We start from the raw sequence: 26,611 nt of genomic DNA, 5'->3' as shown, positions 1-26,611 counted from the left end.
AATCAAGGCCACTCACAAGCTGATGCTTTTCAGAATCCAGTCCGATGTCTTTGAGTTATTCCACTCAGTTATTTCAATCACTTCCCCCAATGTTTATATCTAGGCATTTCCATAAACTTGAGTGAGTTTTTGATACACTAAAAGATACCCCACAGACAGCAGACTCTTACAGCATCCAAGCAGTTCTCTGCCTCGACTTCCGGTTAGAATGACGCCAGGTGTACCCCGGTTGGGTGATCAGTATCTCCGGCATCAATACGGTTGATGCTCCACAAGCGATTCTAATTTGTAGCCAAGTTTGACCACCTCATGTATTAGCACAGCCAAGAACGGGCCGCAGGCTCCCACCCACAGACAATCCCTCAGTCACCTCTGGTTAATGCATCTCAAGGAAGGCTCCAGAGAACATGAAATCAACTTGTTTCAGTCTGGACTGTAACGTGGTTCTTTAAGGAAAACAGATTTAGCCTCTGAATGATGACTGGCCTAGATTAATACTAGTTTGTCTTTTCTGAAGGTACACAGGTTGACAGGGCAGGGGGGTGATGCCCAGAAGCATGACAGGTGGCAGAGAACAGACTGTCTCGGCTAAAAATGCCCTACAGAGAAGGCATAATGGTCAGAGCACAGTGGGAAGAGTGCCCCTGGAGGAATGAAGGCATGGAGACAATAATATCTAAGTGAATTCCTGTCTTAGAGAAGGACTACTGGATTTATTGTGGTTCTCTGAAAAGGATGACAGTCATAAAACAGGATGGATGCATTTGTCTCAAAACAACAAGTTTTTAATGTTTCTGTTTCTTTTAATCATACAGGCAGGCCCATGTAAAATAAGAACTTTAAAGATATCAAATACAGCTGGTAGATGCTGAAAATGAAGCCATAAAATACTTCTTGACACGATTCACAGGAAAATCTAAAAGAAAATTAAGTATTGGAGAAAACACAGACGTCATCTTTTCTACCATTTATCAAAGGTCCCTGGTTGTTGTTCTTTCATCAACGTACCTGGTCCTCCCCATCCTTGGTGTCCTTGCTACTCAACGTGAGGTCTGCGACCAGCCGCATCTCCATGACCAAGAGCTCATGAGGATTACAGAATTTCACCACCAACCAAACCAGAATCCCCCCCACCTTTTTTTTTTTTTTTTGCGGTCCGCGGGCCTCTCACTGTTGTGGCCTCTCCCGTTGCGGAGCACAGGCTCCGGACGCGCAGGCTCAGCGGCCATGGCTCACGGGCCCAGCCGCTCCGCGGCATGTGGGATCTTCCCGGACCGGGGCACGAACCCGCGTCCCCTGCATCGGCAGGTGGACTCTCAACCACTGCGCCAACAGGGAAGCCCTTTTTTTTTTAAATTTATTTATTTATTTTTGGTTGTGTTGCATCTTTGTTGCTGCGCGCGGGCTTTCTGTAGTTGCGGTGAGCGGGGGCTACTCTTCGTTGCAGTGCGCAGGCTTCTCATTGTCGTGGCTTCTCTTGTTGTGGGGCACGGGCTCTAGGCATGCAGGCTTCAGTAGTTGTGGCACACGGGCCTAGTTGCTCCGTGGCTTGTGGTATCTTCCCAGGCCAGGGCTCGAACCCGTGTCCCTTGCATTGGCAGGTGGATTCTTAACCACTGCGCCACCAGGGAAGCCCCAGAATCCACTTTTTAACAAGAACCCCCAGGAGATTCACATGTGCATTCATGTTTGAGAAGCCGTTGGTCTACACTATACCGCTGGTCTACACTATAGAAGTAGCCACTTTCTGGAAGGTCCATCCCAGCCATGGGTGGGCACAATCAGGCACCGGATTTTCTTTAAGATCCACTTAATTTCCAGTATTACCCCCATCCCAATCGGAACTTTTTATTATTTCCCAAGTCATTCTTCTGAGGAACCCAAATCATTCCTCAAGGTGGCCCTCCAATGTAAGCCCTTGTTGGGAACCTTCCTGAACACCCCTAAACTGAGCTAGTAACTCCCTCCTCTGTGTCCCCATAGCCTCAAGTTTCACACACCCCTCCCTCACCCCTCCAGGCTGGTCTCCATTCACTCCCCACCCACTAACATTCCACTGATAGTCATCAAACCACAAGCTTCAGCCATTCTGTCAGCCACTGAGCTACAGTGAGCAGGACAGAAGCTTCCAGGCTCATAGGGCAGCACACCAGTCATCCCACAGATAAGTAAAGGGTTACGCTCGTGAGTACGAGAGAGAAAGAGCAGAGGGCATACATTGGGGAGACCTATTTCATTAGGGTGGTCAGAGAACGCTCTGAGGAAACGACACTTGAGCCGAAAAGCAAAAGATGAGGATTCATTCAGGGGAAGAGTTTTTCAGGTGAGAAAGCCACAAATGTGTAGGTGCTGAGACAGGAAAGGGCTCCTCATAGAAACTGAAGTAGGACTAGAACAGACCTAGCGGGGAGGAAGCAGGGCCGGGCCCGGCGAGCCATGGAAAGGAGGTAAATGCTCTTGTAGCTGCAATGCTGAGCTACAAAAGGGTTTTGCAGGCGGGTGTGGACGTGCTTCGCGATGAATGGCTGCTCTGGGCTGCAAGGTGGAAAATGGAGAGAGGCTTCAGTCAGGAGACTCGTGGGATGGTCCAGGAGAGGGAGGGGGTGGCAGGTGGAGAGAACCGGGTGGATTCAAGATCTTCTGGAGGTAGAAGCAACAGATCTTAGAGATGGAATGGAAATGAAGGTCAAGGTGGTGTCGTGTGGGAGAGAAAGGGGTCACAGCTCAAGTCCTGCTAGAGAGGAGTCGTCTTCTAAACTGGTTGGGGTTCAGTGCTGGATGCGTTGTGTCTGGGGCGGGTGCTCTCAAGAGATACTCAAGTGGAGCGAACAGGCTGGCAGGGAGAAAAAGCTGGCTGTAATGGAAAGTCAGCAGAAATCGGCACATTAATAGTATTTAAAGCCATAGAAATAGAGGCGATTGGGCTTCCCTGGCGGCGCAGTGGTTAAGAACCCGCCTGCCTTTGGGAGTGATGAAAATGCTCTCAAATTGATTGTTGTGATGGTCTTACAACTTTCAAATATATTAAAAAGTATTGTATACACTCTAAAAAAAAAAAAAAAAAAAAATCCGCCTGCCAATGCAGGGGACATGGGTTCGAGCCCTGGTCTGGGAAGATCCCTCATGCCGCAGAGTAACTAAGCCCGTGTGCCACAACTGCTGAGCCCACGTGCCACAACTACTGAAGCCCACGCGACTAGAGCCCGTGCTCCACAACGAGAAGCCACCACAATGAGAAGCCCACGCACCACAACGAAGACCCAACGCAGCCAAAAATAAATACATAAAAATAAATTTATTTTAAAAAAGAAATTAAAAACAAAAGAAATAGAGGTGATTACCTCGTAGAGGGGGAAGCAAGCCTGGGACTGAGTCCTGCAGAACCCCAGCATTTTATGATCATGGCTGTCCATCATTTACAGCAGGATTTCTCAGCCTTGGCACTACTGACACTCTGGGTGGGAGACTTCTTCACGGTGGAGGCTGTCCTGTGCATCATCTGTTTAGCAGCATTCCCAGCCTCAACCCCTAGATGCTAGTAGCATCCCCTACGTTGTGACAACCAAAAATGCCCCCTGGGGGCCCAAATCACCTCTGGTTGAGTAGGTCAGGGATATTTTTGCAAAGTTTTTAATAAACCTGGTGCCTGTTTCTGTCTCAACATGTTCACAGCCAACCCAGGATAAGTGTCCCACAAATCATGTCAACTTTCTCATGTTCTGGCTTTGTGGACAAGCACATAAAATTGATCGAATAAAAGCAGCCCGAGTATTAAGCTTCACTTTGCTCCATCTCATGGAAAACAATTGTCATACTAACCCCAAAAGACTTTCCAGGTCCTGAAAACTCATTATCTTTTGACAATAACGTAAACCCAAACCAGAACAGTGAGTGGCTATAGGCATTAGCTGTTTTCCCTTGGATGCAAATATTTTCTAGTTCAGAGTTATAGAATGATCTAGAAATTTCCAAGTATCATTAGTAAAAAGATCTCTGACCCAGACCAAGATGTCACAAGAGTCCATTTTTCCCAAATAGGAGCTAACTAACAATCATCCCCGGTGTTATGTGGCACTTGCAAAAGAACGGCAACAAGTTACAAAAGGCGGGACCAAAATCTTAAAATATCTATTTTTGTGTGTGACTATTTTGCTAAGTAATAAGGTCCAAGAACTTGGTTAGTCTCATCTGGCATCTTTCTAAAAGAACGAAAGCCATAAGATTCATGTGATCAGGCTATAGTGGGTTTTCTTTATCCCAGGGTCACTGCAAAAACAACCGTGACAACCTCATGCAAGAGACAAACAGACCAGCAATCACCATAGCGTTCAGGGATGACACACCCCTGGGCCGCATCGTTCCTGCTTCTCGCCTGCTTGAGGTGTCGTCACCAAGGAATCCTAACACACTCTTCCCTGCCATGGCTGGACATTGCCTTGGAATCCTACTCCTCCGATACCTCTAGGCCAGTGAGTCTCAACCTGGAGCGCCATCAGAACCATCTGGAAGTTCTGTTGAGCCACAGAATGCTGGGTCCCACTTCCTGAGTTTCTGATTCAGTAAGTCTGGGTGGGACCCTCAGCTGTGTTCATGCTGCTGCTGCTTCTGGGACCATACTTTGAAAACCAGTATCTAGGCAACTACTACGCATCAAGCCAGGTTGGCAAGTGAAATAAAAGCTAGCCACCGTCTCTGAGATGGCGTGATCCAAGCTGGGAGAGGAACGTACGGAGAGGGACTGGAGCAAAAGAGGGGCCCCTCACTTTGACCTGGGAACGTGAAGCAGCAGGAAGTCTTCCAGGAGGAAGTAGCACCTGGTCAGCAGGTGGAGGGGGGCAGGGGAAAGAGGGTCGCAGGTGAAGAACACAGCATATGCAGAGACCCTGAGACAGAGGGAATGTGCTCTGTCCCAGTAGAATTCTGGGTAAAAAGGGAAATGACATTTGTTATCAGGTGAAGTGGGCAGCAGCAATTGCACTATTAACTGCAGGATGAAAACGTTCCTTTTCTACGGAAAGCATTTTAATGATCAACTATTTCACTGTCATCCTTTTTCCTTTTGTGCTGAGTGCTTTCCTCCTGAAACAATAGCCCCTGCTTTAAAAGAGTCTACCACAATACCAGGGTTATTAAATACTAATAACCCTGCTATTTGAATATCACTAAGGACCTGTGCAAACATGGCAGGCTCAGAGTTAGTCTAAAGATGGTGCCTGCGACAGACCAGAAAACAAGCAAAGACATAAAGTAAAAACCTCAGGATCACCTTTTAAGTGGAGACCAATTGAGGCAGAGGTAGAGGAGGGAAGGATCTAGGTGTATTTTGTCATACACCCTATACACATATTAAAAAGCATGATTTGGTGTGGGTTTTTTTTTTTTTTTTTTTGGCTGCGTTTGGTCTTCGTTGCTGCGTGCAGGCTTTCTCGACTTGCGGCGAGCGGGGGCTCCTCTTCGTTGCAGGCCTCTCGTCACGGTGGCTTCTCTTTTTGCAGAGCACGGGCTCTAGGCGCCCGGGCTTCAGTAGTTGCGGCGCACGGGCTTAGTTGCTCCGCAGCATGTGGAGTCTTCCCAGACCAGGGCTCGAACCCAGGTCCCCTGCACTGGCAGGCGAATTCTTAACCACTGCGCCACCAGGGGAGCCCCATGACTTGGTTTTTAGACGAGGCCACACAAGCCATGTTAAATACCCTACTGTCCATGAGAAGTTCCCTGACTTTAGCGAGTTCCCATTAAATATACAACTGGCCCCTTCCCGCGTCTGCTACAAACATTTTGAGCTGTGTGTGTTGGTCCTGCCAACTAGGCAATACTGTATCAGGCTTCCACTGCCATCCTTGTCCGTAAAGCAGGGCTAGAGCATTTGCACAGGTGCTTTCTTTCCTCAAATTTCACTGCTTTATTGGCATTAAAAAATAGTCGAATGTATGATTTCACAAAAAAAGGCCAAAATTAAAAGGCTGACCCCGAGGATGGCAAGCACTGGTTTCATAAGGTTTCCAACGTCCCTGTAGAAATTGTCATACCCAACTCCGCGCTTCTGGTTCCCAAGGTTACGTGTTTCCAGCCAAGATTTCTGAATCTATCAGAGCTCGACCTCTGGCCCCTCCTGGGTGTCCCAGCAACTGGAAGTTAACACGACCAAAGCTGAATTCTTAATTGTCCAGCCTGCTCCTCTGTCTCTGACATCATTATCTCCCATCCCTTATGTTAGAAACCTGAGAATCACCTGCTCCTTCCCTTCCATGAAGTCCTCGAATCTGAGCCATCACCAAGACCGAGACTCCACTTCTAAAATGCAGCTCCCGCACTCTGCGTCTCATCTCCGCTCTGTCATCCTGGCCCAAGCCCCCATGACCTCTCTCTTTCGGCCACTGCAGCAGCCTCCTAACTGGCCCCCTCCCCCACTCCCCATTCTCCACATCACAGCCTGAGTTTTCAGCTGAAATCAGAAATCAAATCATGGCACTCCAGTGCGTACAAATACATCAATGCCTTCCTATCAGCCTGGTCTCTGCCCACCTCACCCCATGCTTCTTAGCCCCACTGTCACTTCTCCCCAGCTATCCTGGCCTTCTCACAGTTCCCAGAATGCAGCACTAAGCTCTCACCACAGGGTCTTTGCACATGCTGCTCCTATGGGCTGGACCAGGAAACGCCTCAACCGGCCTCAACTTAATGTTCTCCTCCAAGAGATCTTCCTGGGCTAAATCTTTTATTGGCAAAATATATACAACATAAAAGTTACCATCTTAGCCATTTTTAAGAGTACGGTTCAGTGATACCAGGTACACTCACACGGTTGTGCAGCCATCGCCACCATCCGCCTCGGGAACTCTTTCATCCTTCCAAACTGAAACTCTACTCATTAAGCAATAATTCCCATTCCCCCTCCCTCCGCCCCTGGTAACCACTGTTCTACTTTTTGCCTCTATGAATTTGACTACTCTGTGTACCTCATGTGAGTGGAATCGTACAAGTAGTTGTCCTTTTGTGTCTGCCTTATTTCATGCAGAATAACGTCTTCAAGGTTCATTCATGTTGTGGCGGGTGTCAGAATTTCCTTCTGTTTTAAGACTGAAAAGTATTCCGTTGTATGGACAGACCACTTTGTGTTTATCCATCCATCCTTCCACGACCATTTGGGCTCCTCTGGGGCCATTTTAAAGTCAGCCCTCGTTATTCTCAGTCATGTCTTATTTCCCTTTAAGTGCTTATTGCAGATTCTAATTCTAATATCAGTCTGCTTCATATCTCTTTTGTTCAAATATTTTGTTCATTATCGACTCCTGCCACCTCTCCCGCAACAAGCCCGTAAGTGTCACAAGGGGGCAGCCCCTGTCTGTTTTGTTCGTCCTAGAATTAACCACCAGGACCTAGCACGGGAGCTGGAGTGTAGTGGGCATTTAATAAGCAAATGTTGACGTTTTAAATGAAAGAAAATCATTAGGTCACTAGAAAGCCACTAGTCTTCAGACTCACTCACAAATTCCACGTACTTTGTATTCAGCTATGAAAGATAACACACACTCACACACACACCCCTTCACAGAGACATGTTTAGCTCTCTGGGCACAAACAATTCCCTTTCTAACATTAGTCAGTCTATTTGTAACTAACATACATTTCCATTTCCTGTATTCTTTTCAAGAATGCCTCATGTGCAAAAGTAACTTGTCTACTCAGCGATTAAGTAAGAACTTAAATACTGATAAATGCTACAACGTGGACAATTACACTAAGCAAAGCACCAAGGAAACATTATGCTAAGTGAAATAAGTCAATCACAAAAGAACATATGTTGTATGCTTCCTTTTATATAAAATGTCCATGTAGGCAAATACAGAGTCAGAAAGGAGAGTAGAGGTTGCCAGGAGCTAAGGGGAGAAGGAATATGAGTGACGGCTAAAAGAAGATGGATCTTCTTTTTCGGGGTGATGAAAAGCTTCTAAAATAGACTGTGGTGATGGCAGTACAACTCCGTCAATATACTAAAAACCATGGAATTGTACACTGTAAAAGGATGAACTGTACGGTACGTGAATTATATCTCGATAAAACTGTTTGAAGAAAGATAACCTGTGTGTGTGGAGGTGGGGGTGGCCTGCCTGAGTTTGCAGGCTGGAAAAAGCTTGCCTTCCCAATTAGACAATGCATGGCAAGGTTGGGAGGAGTGGGGCAGGGATCACAGCCTTGCCTGCAATTTGGCCGCTGGCCTGCAGGGGCAGCCTGTTTTTCTCTTACAGAGGAGGCCTCCTGGCCCCGCGTACCCCGTTGGTTACAGACCATCTTCCTTCCAATACAAGCAAAGGCCTCTGCTTCCTGGAAATCATCATTTTCTACCACCTCCCCTCTCCCTCCAGCAAGGTAGAACATGCTCTAACGATAAACAAAGTTCTCTGTTGAAGTTCTCTGAACCAACACCTCATATAAATGTGCATCTCTGAAGAGCCTCTTTATAACCTAGTATGAGTGATCTGAGCACGGATTTACAGCGTTTTGAAATTCAGATTTCCATTTGCAGCCCAAGCTCTGCCAAGAAAGTTATCTTTGCCTCCTCTTTCTCTTACACCCCATATCCAATCTGTCCGGAAATCCTGTTGGCACTACCTTTAAAAAATTATCCACAACCTTCTCTCTCTCAGACGTCCCACCCTGGTCCCAGGCTCCAACATCGCTCACCTGGTTTAGCCTCCTAACTAGTCTCCCAACCCAAGAGCCCTCCCTGGCCTGGTCTCCACACAACAACCAGAAGGACTATTTAAAATACAATCCAAAATGCATCTGCTGCTAGGAAGCCCTGTACGATGGGGCTCCCCACCTCTCTGCTCTGTTTTCCCCATGCCCCGCCCTCCCCACTCACAGGTTGGAGGAATAGCCAACTACTGCCTGCATCACACCAGCCAGGCACCAAGTCTTCTGTCCCCTCTGCCTGGGCCACTCTCCCCACCCCCAGATCTTTGTGATTCACCCTCTCCCTGCTGAGCCTTCACCCAGATACCACCTTCTCCACTCTCCAACTGCATCTTGCCCCCTTGCACACCCTCCCAATCCCTTTACCCTGTCCAGCTTTCTCTTTTTATCCCCTGCGGCACCAATCTTCAAACATACCATGTAATTTGCCTATTTATTATCCAGTCTCCCTTCCCTCCCTAGAACATGAGCTCGTTGAGGGCAGGCTCTTTAGCTCCTTGATTGACTAACAGATGCCAAATGCCAGGCGCACAGGATGTGCTTCGTAAGTATCTGTTGGCCAGCTAGCTGTTTGTTTTGGACTTTAAAGGCTAAGGAGGAGGGTCCACTCTGTGAATTGACTAAGGAGACAGGAAATTCCCTAGGAGAAACCATGAGTTTACTTCTCTAGTCACTCAAGACGCTAGAACTCAGGAAATGAGACCAGCAGTTACTAAGAGTACAGGGTCTGAGCAAACTTTCTTCAGCTTTAAAAAAGAGTGTTGGTCCGAGTGATCTCAAGGATCCAGGACACACTGGATGCTACTTATGTCACCACTCAAGAGTCTGAGGTTCTCAAACTGACCTTTGAGAATTTTCACCATGTTTCTCTATGTAAGGGGGAAAGGCTAACAGTGATTTAAAAAAACATTCTAAACAATCTCAAATTGAGCTAGACAAAGTATCAAACTGCCAAGAGATTAATACCCTTTTTGTGGCTGGGACTGGTACAGGATAGGAAGATGGAACGATACCCAAGAATGGTGATATTTGGGGTTGGTTTGAAGTCTGTGTGTGTGTGTTTACTTAAAAAAAAAAAGCCTTGCTTTTTAAATATCCTTATCTTGGCTAATTTTCAGGGCACGGTATGAGCAAAAACTCACATAAAGAGTCTACTCTTCTCGGGTTTCCCTGGTGGCTCAGTGGTTGAGAGTCCGCCTGCCAATGCAGGGGACACGGGTTCGTGCCCCGATCCGGGAAGATCCCACATGCCGCGGAGCGGCTGGGCCCGTGAGTCATGGCCACTGAGACTGCGGGTCCAGAGCCTGTGCTCCGCAACGGGAGAGGCCACAACAGTGAGAGGCCCGCATACCGCAAGCAAACAAACAAACAAAAGAGTCTACTGTTCTCTAGAAAATACAGATTAAGATGTCTTTAGCCTAACAGACTGACATCTAATCATGATCGAAAGGGTTCTGGTTTTATCCTGCTCCACAAAGAAGCGCATTAGTACACAGATGCAACATCTGATGATTCTGTCATCCTACAGTCTATTAGTGATCTCTTGCCTTTTTTCAAAGCCTATCTTGAAAACCATGGATTGTACCCTAAGGTAGAAAACAATCTGATTTTTAAGTACTGCATTTTTCAGACATTAAATATCAATTTTTCTCTCATTCTAACCCTGCCTCCTCCAAAAACAATTTTTTAAATCTTTAATTCAAGTCAGTTCTGGGGGAAAGTTAAGGACTTTTGCCTCCACGAGAGAATATCCTCCCTGGAAGGCAGCTGTGGTCTGCATGGGTCTCCAGACGGTAGAGCCAGGTCTCCTGAGCTTTTACGCCCACCCCAGCACACAGCACAGTATCACCCACACTGCAGGCCAGCACGCGATGATACGCTAAAGGACCACCAGCTTCGCCAGAGCAGCTGCAGGTGAAAATGAGAAATGAGGCTGCCCTTCACGTGTCTTCCAGGTAACCAGCCTCCCTGCAATTCCTCCTGTTCTTATCTCCAAGATGTTTTGGAGGAAAGTGTGATATTAAATACTACATGTCCCTGCCCATCCTAACCATGTTCTGGGAACAATGAATCTCACAAAACTGAATCAGATCTCAACAGCTCCCGTGAAGAAACAGATACTCATAGGCCCATGTCTGCAACAGCATTATTCACAATAGCCAAAGATGGACACAACCCAAACGCCCCTCAACCAATGAATGGATCAACAAAATGTGGGATATAGACCCACGGTGGAATATTATTCAGCCCTGAAAAGGAAGTGGAAGGAAATTCTGACTCATGCTGTGACAAGGATGAACCTTGAGGACATTATGCCAAGTGAAACCAGCATCACAAAAAGATACATATCGTATGATTCCACGTACGTGAGGTACCTCAGAACAGCCAAATCCATGGCGACAAACAGACGCTATCAGCGGCCACAGGGAGGGAGAAATGGGGAGTTACAGTTGAATGGATACAGAGTTTCCGAACGGGACGACGAAAAAGTTCTGGACATGGATAGTGGCAGAGCTGCAAGATACTGTGAATACGCTTAACGCCACTGAATTCACCTTAAAAATGGCTAAAATGACAAATTTTATAAATATTTTACCATGATTAAAACAAAAGGCCCATGAAATAAACTTCTGCACTAGAATGAGACCGTGAGGAACCTCCTCACCTCCCAGTGTTGTTCTGGTACCAAAAACAGAGCATAGATTTTCATTTAATTCTCACCATCTCAGCAGCTGAAGAACCCTACACTCTTAGTTTCATTGTTGTAACAAAAATTCTGAGCTTATAGGGCATCTGCCCGTGCCTGGCTTAGAGGCCCACACACGTGTTTCCAATATGGTGGTAGGGCCACTCTTTTCCAGTGTGAAATATATAAACCCTGACCCGCCTCCCCACACGAGTGAATATTTCAACCACCGAAGTCAAATGGCTGTTTTCTTATAGAGAGTGTTAAATGTTTCTCCTGGATGCACAGATCTCTGATCTCAGAGAATAGTCTCAGTAGTTCACTGTGTCCCAAGAAGACCCAGTAAAGATTTGTACACAAATCATATCACACTTTATAAAATAAGTAATGCATCCAACTCACGGGAACGTCCCCAAACAGCAAGCATGGGCGATCAGAGACTGTAAGCGGATAATGCTTGGTGCCTGAGTTGTTCCGATGAGGATATTCCAGCTCAACTCAATTTGAGTAAAGGTTAGAAAACTGGTTTCAAATGCTGCCTTGCTCTAAATCAAGCAAACCTCAACTCTGGTGAACAAAAACCACACAGCAAAGAGACAAAGCCATAAATGACAGCCCTGTAAATAAAGACCAGAGCTGCTAGCCAAAGGTCAGGCTACACACGTACTCAGTGAGAAGTGCCAGGCTTCTCAGTCACGCTAGGGGGAGGTGTCATCACCACAGAAGGATGGCCCCAGAACCGGGGTGACCTCTGACACCCCCCAACCCCAGGAGTCCTTTCCCCAAGACTGAGAGCCAGCTTCCTACCACGGATCTGCCATAGCCTCCAAGCCCAGCTCTCCTTTGTTAAATGCAAATTCACTGGACTTGAAGACGGATAACGAACACAGAGCTTCAGAACTGGGAGCGGCCAGGACCACCCTCCATGGTCTAACACAACCACCTCTCCAGGCAGAGAGGGACAAAGTCCAGATCAGGAAGAAAGACAACACCAGGTCTACTTTCTTACCAAAGAGGAAAAGAGAAAAAAACACGACTCAGGCCCTCCGTGAATCCCGCAGGCTTCCGTGAAGCAAGTGGGTAATCCCCAGCACAGTGCCTGGAGAAGATGTTCAAGCCATTGTTTTAAATGAATGAATGGATGGATGGATGGATGGATGGATGGATGGATGGATGGATGGATGGGACTGTAGCAAAGGTCTCTGTCATTAGCGATGCTTACCAGGTGCCACAACTCAGAAACCATGCAGAAAGTACCGATCCTTTAAAAAGACTCAAGGTTCAGAAACTCCCAAGTTTTGAACAGGGAAGAGTAATTTTTTTTTTTTTTTTTTTTTTTTTTTTTTTGCGGTACGCGGGCCTCTCACCGTTGTGGCCTCTCCCGTTGCGGAGCACAGTCTCCGCACGCGCAGGCTCAGTGGCCATGGCTCACGGGCGCAGCCGCTCCGCGGCATGTGGGATCTTCCCGGACCGGAGCACGAACCCGCGTTCCCTGCATCGGCAGGCGGACTCTCAACCACTGCACCACTAGGGAAGCCCTAATTTTTTTTTTTTTAATACAAGAGTACAGAGGTGAGGAAGATGAAAGACAGATGGAAAGTGGGGGGAAAGGAGACCCAGCAGTGCTCAGTACGTCCCAACGGCCTCCCTCCACTCTGCAGGAGGATAGAATGCCCCGGTGGGAGCAGTCACCCCTCGTGGCTGTGACTGAGTGAGCACATCCCTAGGTCACTGAGCACCCTGGTCCTTGGTGCCACTCCCCAGACACTTGGGCTCCAGAACCCAAGCCCTGGATCTGAAAGTTCAGAACCTCGCCCCTGCCCCAGGGGACTCTTTCTTACCAATGCCTGGTGCAAACAGACACCTATGTTTGCTAAATGAATACTAACATACAGAGTGATTCCCGTTTCCCGCATAGTCTAGGAGAAAGGCAATGGCTGCATGAGCCATAAATATTTGCTGAGAGATATCAACAACACAACAGTAACAATACTGACTACTTTTAATTGAGCTCTGTGCTAAGCCCTTTTAGATAAATTCTCTCGTTTGGAACTCAGCACACAACGCTCTGAGATAGTACTATTACTATTCCATCTTACAGATGAGGAAACTAAAGCTAGATCAATTAAGTACTAATAACTTGCCCTGGGTTATACCGCTAGGGAGCAGTGAGGCCTAGATTCCAAGCCAGGTCACAGGACTCCAAAGCACCTGCTACTAACCCCTCACTGCTGCCTCTGGGTTCAGTCTCCATGGGACCAGTTATCAAACATAGTTCCCATTGTGCATGGTTTTGGTGACAATTTATTTTAACATGCAACACATTTAGAAGAATTAGGAAAAGTATGAATATGTTCCTAAATAATCAGATGATAAAAAATCCTTTGTTTTCTAATAAAAATGAGAAACGAGACTGTTTTATACACACACATACACACACACACACACACTATGATGTGCATGTGTGTGTGTATACCTTCTAGACTCTTCTTCCATAACGCCAGCTCTTCGGTGACACAGGACCTCAAAAGATCTTAGACTGGATATTATTTACAGCTGGGCACAGGGATGGGGATTTGGGGGTAAACTGCTTAACAGAATAAACCTGTCTTCTTTTCGTGTTATTAAAACTCTTCTGGTAGCAAATTACTTTTTACTTATCTTAATAAGTAACAAAACAACACCTACAGGCATGAATGCAATTAATCTAATTGAACAATGCCAACAAACAGACCTGAAAACTCACAAGATACCTAAAGACACCAAAAAAAACACATCCCAGGAGACTAATCTAGAAGCAGATATAGAAGCAAATTCTAAAATTAAGTGCCTAAGAAATTTTAAAGGCACCTCTCTTTACAGACATGGGACATGAACAGACCCCATAAAACTTGTTCTGGTATCTAAAAAGCAAGTTCCTCTGCATTCATAAGAGCGTAGGCTTCTTTTACAATGATTGAAACTAAAGAGCAAAGGTAACTAGTAGATTAAAATCTCTCTCAGGTGAGTTATAAGGATCACCCGGATTCCATGAATGTTTAGGAAACACTAAAACTGAATTCAAACTTTAGTAAGGCAATAAAATATTTAAAATACACCAAATATCTGGGCATCATACTAATTTTTTTAAAATATCCATTTAATAAAGAAAATAAGAAAGCAACATTCGAACACCTATTATGTATAAGGAAGGTTCGCCTGTTCTCTCATTTAATCCTCAACAACCCAAGGAGGCTGAAAAATATTTTTTCCAGCAAATGAGTAAATTCAGAAAATTTAGGAATTCATCTAAGGTTATACAATTTTTAAAGTAAATAAATAAGAATAAATTGCAAACATTAAATACAATTTAAAGTAAAAGAACTGAAACCTGTGGGAATCTAAATCCATATGTTTTCCACGACTCCTTGCTTTAGAAAACAGAGAAAGAAGGAAAAAGAAAAAAGGAGGAGGGAAAGGGCAACAGATAGGGCAAGAAACATTCCACAGCTGCATGTGGTCAGTGCTGTTACTGCCAAGACCACAGAAAAATACAGGTGAAACAGAGCCAGTCCTCAACTTGCTTTACACCTGCAGACAACTTACACATGCACGTTTTCACCACATTATTTTAAAGGCTCAATTACAAAAACATGCAAACAGAAAAACCCGTCCTATTTCTATCACTAACAAGTAATAAGTGCATACTGATATGCATTTTCCTTAAAATAAAAAACAGAAAACCTGAAAGTGGCCAAGGCGGCTTTCACGCAGATGGCATTTCCGTTCACTAGTATTAAGCTGTCTGAGTCTTGTTTGGCCCCCAATAACAGACCAAAGAAATCCTAAAAATTATGAACGTACGGTCACCATAAAATGGCAAAGGAACAGAGGTTAAGATTTCTCACCTGACATTAGAACATGGAAGCCTCCACTACCTAATGAATACCATTAAGAGGATTCCGAGGAATAATTGCAGGCAGGCAGATTTCTCCCCCAGAAAGTAACAAGCGACAGCTAATAACCGTTCATCACCTTTTGAACAGTATATGCATTTATAATAGGTTTTAATAAGGGCTTCAACAACAGGCCTGGAATTAATGAATGGCATTTTAGGTCCAATACAAAAGTACTCCCCAGACATGAAAATTAGAACTTCTACTTCACATTTTGTGCTGTTTTCTCTTTTAATCTGCCCTTGTGTTAACCATCACTGGAGATTTTATCACACATCATTTTTGGCTTTTGTTTTTTTTTTTTTGGCTTTTGTTTTTAAAAGCAGTTAACCTTCCTCTGGAGCCTACCGCGTGCTGGGTGGTCTTTCAGTACTCCGCCTGTGTTGTCTCGTTTCATTCTCGAGGAATGAAGGCAGAGATGTGAAGGCAATGCAACCAGGAAGATGGGAGAGAAACTTTTCTTAAGCCAACAGGGCGGGCCGTTTCCGGGAGGGGAAACTGGCGGCGTCCGGAGCTACCCAAGGACTTCGAGCGCGCCAGGGGCTTCGCGGGCAGGACGAAGGGTTCGGGCGGGGTTGAGGGGGTCACTAAGCAGAAATGGAGCTCGGGTTCCCTTTCCCCGCGCGTATCGAACCTCCTCCCCCGTTCTGCATCCCCTCAGCACCCTCGTCCTCCCCTACAGCTGTTACTGATCAGTGTTCCAAGCCTCCCCTCCCCACCCGCGTCGGGGACCAGGCGCTTACACTCCCCGGAGAAGCTGGGCGGACAATTACAAGCTCTTCCCTCACCTGGGGAGGAGTGGGGAAGGGGGGGGGGGTTAAAACACTCGCCATTCCCTGCAACACCCCTCCCCCAACAAGCCGCCACTCCGCACGCCCAGAGAGAGGTGACAGCGCCAGGCATCAAACTGGGGAGGGAAGGAGATGGCCTGTTGGCAGTGCCATGGGAGCTGACGGATACGACCCTACAATCACCTGGGGAAAAAGTACCCCTCTTCCGCATCACCTCCCAACCTGCACTAAGGCCCTCGGAAGATGTCTGGAGGGTTCCTGGTCCCGCAGTAGGCTTGGTGGAGGCGACCTCACCCTCCATCCCTCCCTGAAGGTGCTGCCGGTGCATTCGGCCCAAAGGTCTTTTTTCGGACGCGTTTGCATCGGGTCCCAAAGGGGCCACCAGCAAAACCCTGTCAAGAGGGACTTCCAGAGGGGCGACAGATATTGCAGGGAAACCGGCAGCGCTCCTCAAGTACCCACAGGCCCTGCCAGGCTTGCCCCTCGGAACTTAAGCCCGGACCTGAGCGTAGCAAACGAAAGAAGAACCCAAACACCTCACGCAAGTTCCCTCTCCTCCTGCAGCTGAAAAGCCCATGGCCTTCTCCACAGTGCTGCCTGCCCCACCAGCTGCGTCTCCCCATCCCCAAGGCAGCGAAGGCTCCCAGCATCGCCACCCAAATCCCACCCTTGCGGGCTCAGGAGCCCGAGGGCGCGGACAGCTGCTGCCACTGCATCCCTGTTCTCCGGAGTCCGCCGCCCCCGGGCGGCCAGGGGACCTGCGGGGCCCGCGGGGTGCGGCAGATCAGGGGTCCCGGCGCCGCGCCCCTCCTTACCTGGCGCTCGCTGGGCCCCGACTGGGGCATCCGCCGGGTGCGCGCCTATCCGCGCGCTCGCTTGCGCACCTGCCCGCAGCCGCCGCCCGCCAGCCCGGCCCCAGCGCTGGCCGCAGCGCTAGCGCTTCATGGCGCACGGGGCTGGCCCGGGGCCCCGGGAAGCGTGTCCAGTTGGCGGAGGCTCCTCCGGCTCTCGCAGCTCTCCTGTGGCTCCCCGCCTGCCCCCGCCCCGCGCCCGCGCCCCCTTCCTCTGCGGCCGCCCTTTTCCCTCCACTCCGCGAGACCAGCCAAACTGGTTTCTCCGCTCCCGGGTGTTGCCTCTAGTCTCCTACTGGCAGCCGCAGCTGGGGCTGGGGGCGGGCCCGGCCGTCGGCCCTCCTTCTGTTCCTCCCCTGGGCGGAGAAGAGCTGGACTGCGAGCCCCGGCACGGGCAGACGCAACCCAGGTCGAGTCCCGTGCCCTCGTGCGCCCCGGCGTTAGGGGGTCACCCAGGCCGTGCCCCGAGCGCGTCTCCCAACTCGCCTGGCCCGCTCTCGGCTCCCCGGACGCTCCCGCCTCCCTGGGGACGCGATTGCCACCCCGCCCCGCCAGCCCCGCGTCACTTCGCCGCCACCCTCGGCCAGTCTGACCGCCGCTTGAGGTCGGTGACCGCGCCAGCCCGGAAAGCTGGCGAGGCCGCGGCTCGCCCGGGACCTGAGCTCCCTCGGTAAGGGGAGCTGTACCCTCTCGATGCCAAGTCACGTTCGGGGACCGGTCACCGAATGCGCGTCGCGGTTCGCCGCGCGGAGGGCGGGGGAAGAGACAGCGCCAAAAGACTTCGAGAAACTTATCCTGTAATTGCAGCAAGCAGGCTTTCGGCTGAAACCAAACGCCCTCACCTTTACGGGTTTGGAGTCAAAAGGAGCCAGGGCGCGGCGTGCGAATGGTGCGGTGTAATTGGAACTTTTGGACTCACGTGCCTGGTTGCTAGCTGGTGTCTGGGCGCCTTGAAGCACCGTCCCTTACACCAGAAACCCTGTTCCGCAGAATTCTACTGCTCACTTGCTATGGAAAAGTCTCTGCGATGGAGGAAAGTCAAAGATGAATCAAAGAGTTTGCTGAAAATGTAGTAGGGGAGATAGGTCTCACAGACAAATAGCAAGTTATCTGCAGATCAGAGAGGCCAAGAGTTCAGACTCCAAACTGGAGGCTTAAGGAAGACTTCATTTCAGAGGCCATGCTTGAGGGTGGAACTCAAAGATCCACACTTTCCGGGATCCGGGTTGCATGAGGAGGATATTCAAAGAGTGGTCCACCAATTTGATCTTCAGTATATGAAAGATTCAACCGATATTGTTAAACACAGGTGGTGCTGGTCAGTCGTTTAATCTCTCTGGGCCTCAGTTTCTTCATCCATAAAATGAGTCTGGACCAGATGATCTCAAATAGTTCCTTCCAGCGCTTATTTTCTGAGCCCAACAACAGAGCAAATGTCCAGAAGCCAGAAAACACAGGGCCTGTTTAGTGACAATGGGATAGACCAGATGGCTGGCAGTGCATCAGTAAACAAGACTAGTGAGGGAATTGGGGCCTGGAAACAGGTCCCAATTGAAGGCAGGCTACAGCGTTGGGAGGGGGGGGGGCTTGCTTTTGGCAGCACCTGCAAACGATTCAAAGTTCATGACCACAGCAGGGACATGATCAGGTTGTGTTTTAGGGAAAGTGAAGGGGAGAGTTTGGAAAAGGATAAGGCTGAAGATTGGGATACCTTGGTACAGTAGCATAAGGTGGGCCTGAAGGAGTTGCCCGTGGAAATGAAAAGGAAGAGGAGCTTCCAGGGACACCACGGAGGAGAAATGGCCAGGGCGCAGAGTGGCAAGAACCTGCACCCGACTGGCAGGTGGAAGCGTGGAAGATGAGCCAAGTTCTCCAGACTGGGTGACGGTATTAGGAGGAACAAGAGAGTTGGAGGGGAGAGAGGCTGCTGAGAAGGGCAAATGCCAGTAAACCTAGGAATCAAGAGATGACTCCAGACTAAAGGAGGGATCCCTTCCTCCTTGCAGACATCCCAGCAAGAGCTCAATCTGTCCAAGAAAACATTGCATAGAAGAGAAACTACATTCAAACACATCCAATCCACGCCCATGCCCGGCTCTGATAAATACCATCCCCACGGCTGCATTTAACATCCCTGTGTAGACACTGAAGATTACAAGCTAGGTTGCTTCTCTTACAGACTATGAGGGAGAGGGGGAGGGATAGATGGGGAGGGGGAGGTGTGGACAGTGAGACATGATGGGTGTTGTTTGAGAGATTAATTCATTTAACGAATGTTTATTGAGTCCCTGCTATGTGCTAGGCACTGTTCTAGTGACTTGGATACATCAATGAACCAATCAGGCAAATTGTATCTTAAAAGGCGACAAACGCTTTGAAAAAATAGAACAGGACTGGCTGGGAGGGCGCCACTGAGGAAGCCTTCTAGGGCACCGTAAAAGTTCTATATCTCGAACTGGGTGGTGGTTATACTAGTGTGTACAAACATAAAAGTTAACCTGTGCACTTAAGATTTGCACACTAAAAAATTAAATAATAAAAAAGAGCAAAACCAGACACCATAAAACTTGAAGAAAACATAGAACACTGACATAAATTGTGGCAATATTTTTTTGATCTGTCTACTAAGACAAAGGAAACAAAAGGAAAAATAAACAAATAGGACCTAATTAAATGTAAAAGCTTTTGCACAGCGAAAGGAAACCATGGACAAAACGAAAAGGCAACCCACTGAATGGGAGAAAACGTTTGCAAATGATATGACCAAAAAGGGGTTAATATCCAAAATATATAAAGAGCTCATACAACTCAACATCAGAAAAACAAACAACGTGATTAAAAAATGGGCAGAAGACCTGAATAAACATTTTTCCAAAGAAGACATACAGATGGCCAACAGACACAAGAAAAGATACTCAACATCACTAATCATCAGGGAAATGCAAATTAAAACCTCAATGAGATACGACCTCACACCTGTCAGATGGGCTATCATCAAAAGACCACAGATAACAAATGCTGGCAAGGATGTGAAGAAAAGGGAACACATGCATACTGTTGGTGGAAATATAAATGGGTGCAGCTCCTATGGAAAACAGTATGGAGGTTCCTCAAAAAACTAAAAATAGAACTACCATATGATCCAGCAACTCCAGTCCTGGGTATTTACCTAAAAAAAAAAACAAACTAATTTAAAAAGATACATGCACCCCAATGTTCATAGCAGCATTATTTATAATAGCCAAGGTATGGAAGCAACCTGAGTGTCTATCAACAGATGACTAAAGGAGAAATGGTATACATACACACACACACACACACACACACACACACACACACAATGGAATACTACTCAGCCATAGAGTGAAATCCTACCATTTGCAACAAAATGGATGGACCTAGAGGGTATTATGCTAAATTAAATAAGTCAGACAAAGACAAATATCGTATGTTATCACTTATATGTGGAATCCAAAAAGTAAAACAAAGGAATTAATACAACAAACAGAAACTGACTCACAGGTACAGAAAACAAACTAGTGGAGAAGGAAGGGGGGAGGGGCAAGATAAGAGAAGGTGATTAAGAGGTACAAACTAGTACCTATAAAATAAGCTATAAGGATATATTGTACAGCACAAGGGATATAGCCAACATTTTATAATAACTTTAAATGAAGTTTACTCTATAAAAATTTTGAATCACTATGTACACCTGAAACTAATATAATATTGTAAATCAACTATACTTCAATTTAAAAGAAAGGGCATCACCTAGGGGGAAAAAGAGCAGGGTTAAGAGGCTAGAAGTAGGAAAATGAGGTGCAATTTTAAATAATATGGTCAGGGTAGGATTTGAAGAAAGGTTTCTTATATTTGAATAAATCTTGCAGGAAGGTAAAGGAGTTTCATCCTAGGTGAGAGAAATTCTTTGAAAACTCATCTCACCAGGAACCCACAAGAAACGGGCATGGTCAAACCTTGTCCTGTTGCGTTTCCCACATGTAAGTCTTTTGCATCTTCCTGGTTTGGGGGAATGAGACTCTTCAGTGCATGTCAGCTGATGTTGCTGATAAAGGAAGTCATTCACCTAGAAGCCCTGACCCTTGACATCTCTGAAAGAACTGTGCCATATTCCAGGCGGCCTTATCAGGGCAATGACTGAAAGTGTCTTATGCATGCAACAGGGATTGATTTTGAAATGTGTCTTTCTTGAGTCATTTGAGTGATGGCTTCGTTGTCCAGGCGGCAGCCCTGATCCCACAAGCCTCAGGCATACTTGCTCAGCATTCCAAGATGGGATTGAATAAGCGGTCCGGTTGTATTTAGAAGCCACTGCCAATCAATAACCAACACCTTTACCTTGCAAGCCGCTGGGGGAAATTATTAAACAGTCATTTCTATAAGAGGGTGACAATGCTTTTCAGCTTTTGTAGCTCATAGTTTCCTCTGTTTCTTTCTTTCATTTTTTTTTTCCCTTGGCAACATTCCTGTGCATTTCCATGATGTAGGTAGGAAGGCTGGGGAGGTTGCCAAGAGAACAAGCTCAATTTTACTAAAAATTCTTTTCCTAGAATTTTTTTCTCTAAGAGCTAAGGGATAAAAGATACATTTAAAGGGAGGAGATACTGCCTGTATTCAGTTCTTTGCTAAGCTCTGTGGTCATTTAAGCTAAAGCATTTAATGCCAATGGAAAGGTATTCATGCCACGCTAGGTGCTGTTGTAACCCGTGCTTGGCAGTCAAGATGAACTCAGCTGGAAGGCGCATTCTTCACAGCCAGGACCAGCTCCAGAATTTTAAACATGATAAGAAGGTACGTCTTATGTGATCCTGTCTTTGTAATAAGTGACACTAGAAGCTTCAAATAGTCTGTTTTAAATGGTGTTTAAAACAACAGATACAGATGATATATTCTGTTGTTCCTGCACAAATTTTCCAAATTCCTTCTGACTTATACGCGTTCCACCTCCTTTACTACTAAGTGACATTTTTTTCTGACCAACATTTTAAATTAGATTTGCAAAAGAAATGTTAAGCATCAGGTAACAAAATGTGTCTCAGTTAATTTCTTATTACCTGTGCTTCACATGCAAGAGATGTTAGGGGAGGTATTATTCCTGGGCCTATTATTAAAATTCACTTGTCTTTCTTCCATATTCATGAGTTTGTAAATGTATAGGATTAGGCTACAATTTTTTCTTTTCTACAAGGCGGAGATTTTAATAACCTGTTATCTACATGTAATGATAATATGATTTATTAATATTTAGTATATTAATAATATGACACATTAAATTTAATTCATATAATTTAGACATTTAATCAATGCTTTTTTGTGGCTTAAGCATTTAAAATTTTTTAAATTAATTTTTATTGGAGTGTAGTTAATTAACAATGTTGTGTAATCAACAATTTTTGAAAATACCTTGGGGTCATTGTTAGAATATGTAGCCATGTTTTTATGTGATTGTAAGAAGTTTGTATGCTCTCTTTTCATCATTTACCATTGTGACATGAACACATTTACCTTTCCAACTTCATCCCCCATCCTTGGAGACCTAAGCTCCCCCCATCCCAAGCTGCTTGCAATTCACTGAATTCTGAATAGCACTTGTTCCCTCTGCTTGAAATGTCCTCATCTGCCAGATCTCCAGTTCCAAAATGACTTCCTCTGGGAAAGCCTTGCCCCAATCTCCCCCAGAGACTAGTACCCAAAGCATTTTGCACCTAACATCTAGAGAAGCCTTTATTCCATTGTATTTTAATCGTTGATCTGTCTCATTCCCCACTGTACTGTGAGCCCTCTGAGACCCCCAAACTGGGTCTTATTCTACTTGGTCTCTCTTGGTCTAGAATACTGTTCTAATACCCCAAGTGCCTGTTTGTTCTTATAGAATGAATGAATGGTCTGCAGAGTCATATTCTCAATATTTGTATAGTATTTTCTCCTGCTGATGATTTATCTAATCATTTGCTGTCATTGAATATTTATGCATTTATCAGATTAGCCTCCAGAAATATCTGATCAATCACAACCCACCAACTATTTTAATGGCTTCTAAATATCTTATTTCTCTCTGGTTCCTATTTTTTAGTGGGTGTGATTTGTCTTTCTTTACTTCAGTCTAGAAATGGTGTGCCTCCCATACAAGAAAAGTTTTTGTTCTATTAGAAATAGGACATGAGTAAGTCTTTGATGCTGTTATTGGAACAACAGAAAGAATGGTATTCAAGATTTCCATAAAGTTATAGCAACCTATGCTTTGCATGAGTACTTCCTTTTTTATTTTCCTAAACTGCCAGCCAGCATGAGTGGTTATTATTCCTCCAAATTAAAGAAAAGCAAATTAAATGCAAAAACAAACAAAAAACAGTGTGGTATTGCACTGCATCGGCAGTGTTCACAAGGACATGGGCTTTCACACACGGTTGGTGGGTGTGCAAATTATACAACTTCTTTGGAAGGAACTTCAGAAACACATATCAAAATTTTAAACATACATGCCTTGTGCCCTAAGAATTCACGTCTAGGAATTTATCCTAGAGATGTATTTGAGCATTTACACAAAGGTAAATGTACGTAGATATTTATTGCAGCATGTTTTTCACTGCAAAGATGGGAGGTGACCTCAGTGTCCATTAACAGAGGTTGCATCCATACAATGAGATAATTATCAGCCATTTTTTAAAATTAGGGAGGTCTGGTTGGGCTGTTGTTAGGAACATCTCCAAGATACATTGTTACTTGAAAATGCAAAGTACAAAAAAGGGTATGTGTGTGTAAATAAAAAATATGTGTGCTCCTTAATTTCAAACAATATTATCAAAGCTATAGTAATTAAAACAGTGTAGCATTGGCATAAAAACAGACACATAGACCAACAGAACAGAATAGAAAGCCCAGAAATAAACCTACCCATATACCACAAAGGAGCCAAGAATATAAAATGGGGAAAGGACAGTCTCTTCCATAAAGGGTATTGGGAAAATTGGACAGCCACATGTGAGAGAATGAAACTGGATCACTATCTTACACCATACACAAAAATTAATTCAAAGTGGATTAAAGACTTGAACGTAAGACCTGAAACCAATAAAACTCCTAGAAGAAAACATAGGCAGTAAGCTCCTTAACATAGGCCTTGGTGATGATTTTTTGATTCTGACAACTGACACAGAGGCAAAAGCAACAAAAGCAAAAATAAACAAGTGGGACTACATCAAACTAAAAAGCTTCTGCACAGGAAAGAAAACCATCAACAAAGTGAAAAGCCAACTTACTGAATGGGAAAAAATAATTGCAAGTCGTATATCTGATAAGGGGCTAATATCCAAAATACATAAAGAACTCATACAACTCAATAGCAAAACAAACGGTCTGATTTTTTAAATGGCAGAAGATCTGAATAGACATTTTTCTACAGAAGACATACAGATGGCCAGCAGGTACATAAAAAGATGTTCAACATCATTAATCATTGGGGAAATGCAAGTCAAAACCACAATGAGGAATTCCCTGGTGGTCCAGTGGTTAAGAACCCACACTTCCACTGCAGGGGGCACAGGTTCGACCCCTGGTCAGGGAACTAAGATCCCACATCCCTAGTGGTGTGGCCAAAAGGAAAAAAAAAATCAAACCACAATGAGATATCACTTCACACCTGTCAGAATGGCTATTATCAAAAAGACAAGAAATAACAAATTTTGGTGGGGGTGTGGAGAATAGGGAACCCTTGTGCACTGTTGGTAGGAATATACATTGGTGCAACCGCTATGGAAAACACTATGGAGGTTCCTCAAAAAGTTAAAAATAGAACTATCATATGATCCAGCAATTCCACGTCTGAGTATTTATCCAAAGAAAACAGAAACACTAATTTGAAAAGATAAGGCACCCCCATGTTCCTTGCGGCATTGTTTACAGTAGCCAAGATATGGAAACAACTCGTGCCCATTGATGGATGAGCTTATAAAGAATTGTGAGGGCTTCCCTGGTGGCGCAGTGGTTGAGAGTCTGCCTGCCGATGCAGGGGACACGGGTTCGTGCCCCGGTCCGGGAAGATCCCACATGCTGCGGAGCGGCTGGGCCCGTGAGCCATGGCCACTGAGCCTGTGCTCCGCAATGGGAGAGGCCACAGCAGTGAGAGGCCCACGTACCGCAAAAAAAAAAGAATTGTGAGATATGTAATATATATGTTATATGTGTATATAATATACATATATGTATATAATATATAGTACACATATATATGTATACACACATATGTATATAATTCAACCATAAAAAATGAAATCTTGCCATTTTCAAGACAACATGGATGGACCTTGAGGGCATTATGCCAAGTGAAATAAGTCAGACAGAGAAAGACAAATACCAAATGATTTCTCTCTCTCTCTCTTTTTTTAAAAATTTTTTTGGCCACGCCGTGCGTGCGGCTTGCAGGATCTTAGTTTCCCGACCAGGGATCGAACCCAGGCCTCAGCAGTGAAAGCGCCAAGTCCTAACCACTGGACCGCCAGTGAATTCCCCAATGATTTCTCTTATATGTGGAACCAAAACCAAAAAGAAAAAATAAGCTCATAGATACAAGGAACAGATTGGTGGTGGGGGGGTGGGATTTATTCAATTTAAACTAAAATCTTTTTTTAAGTTTAAATAAATTGAATAAAAAGTTTAAAAAAATTTTTTAAAAGGATGTTAATTTTGAAAATTATTTGTAATATAGGAAACAAATGTCCATCAATAGTGTACTGGTTAAATAAAATATAGTATAATCTATAAAAGGAATACTATGCAGTTAGACATTCCCTATGACACTAGAATCCCCTTGAGATATTCCCTGCTGTAGCCTTCTGTCCTTGTTCCAGTATGAATGGGTAACTGTCATGCAGGACTTTCCCTTCATTATCATCCTCAGAATTCATTTTACCTTTCTCCTCCACATTTTCTTTTTTGCTTTACTTGGGAATTCTGGTGGAGCACATCTGAAAAAGAGAACATGAGAGAGAAATAGCTTGAGGCTTATCATGTTGGTTAGGATGGCTTGAACTGTGAATAATAGTATTCTGGAAAACAAATGGGTTTATTATCATCATCGTCGTCGTCATTGTCATCATTCTCATCTCACTTCTAACTCTCTGGAGGTAAAGAGTTCATAGTTTGGTTAATGGCTCAGCGATGTCATCAGGACCCAGGCACTTTTCATATTTTTGCTCTGCTTTCACCACGATGATGGTGAGGTCTCCCCTTTCAGGTTACAGGTAGCTGCAGCAGCTGGCTAAATTTCATTTGCCAGAAACTGGTCATATGGCTGATCCTAGCTTGATGGAAGGCTGGAGAATGAGTATACCGCATTACCAGCATCTATTGTGGGAACTGGTCTCTGGTAATAGGGATGGAAGATTGGAGGTGTAGCCACAGGATAGATGACCTACAGGTCTGTGTATCTTACAAGTCTGGAAATGTGTTTATTCTACTCATAGTTTGGCTGGGTATAGAATTCTAGCTTGGAAAGCATTTTTATCTTAGAATTTTGAAGTCATTGTTTCATTAGATTCTAGATCCCAGTGTTGCTGTTCAGATATTTGATGTTTTTCTGATTTCCAATCCTTTTCATGGGATCAGCTTTCTGCTTTTTAAAAGGTTTTTCTCTGG

At 45.4% G+C, this 26,611-nt stretch overlaps 1 protein-coding gene across 1 annotated transcript in view; it reads right to left on the bottom strand.

The window, feature by feature from the left end:
- The window catches only part of ATP8B1 (ATPase phospholipid transporting 8B1), a 113,471-nt gene extending 96,220 nt beyond the window's left edge, over positions 1 to 17,251 (bottom strand). The window contains exon 1 of the mRNA XM_024754941.1: positions 16,922 to 17,251. The gene's annotated coding sequence lies outside the window, so the exon portion shown is untranslated. The remainder of the gene's footprint in view (positions 1 to 16,921) is intronic.
- Between the last annotated feature and the right edge of the window lie 9,360 nt (positions 17,252 to 26,611).

This window comes from Neophocaena asiaeorientalis, unplaced genomic scaffold, assembly GCF_003031525.2.
Source record: "Neophocaena asiaeorientalis asiaeorientalis breed wild unplaced genomic scaffold, Neophocaena_asiaeorientalis_V1.1 scaffold124, whole genome shotgun sequence".
Classification (NCBI taxonomy): Eukaryota; Metazoa; Chordata; class Mammalia; order Artiodactyla; family Phocoenidae; genus Neophocaena; species Neophocaena asiaeorientalis.
Note: the sequence above shows the minus strand (reverse complement) of the source record. Positions and strands in the feature narration are given on the sequence as shown.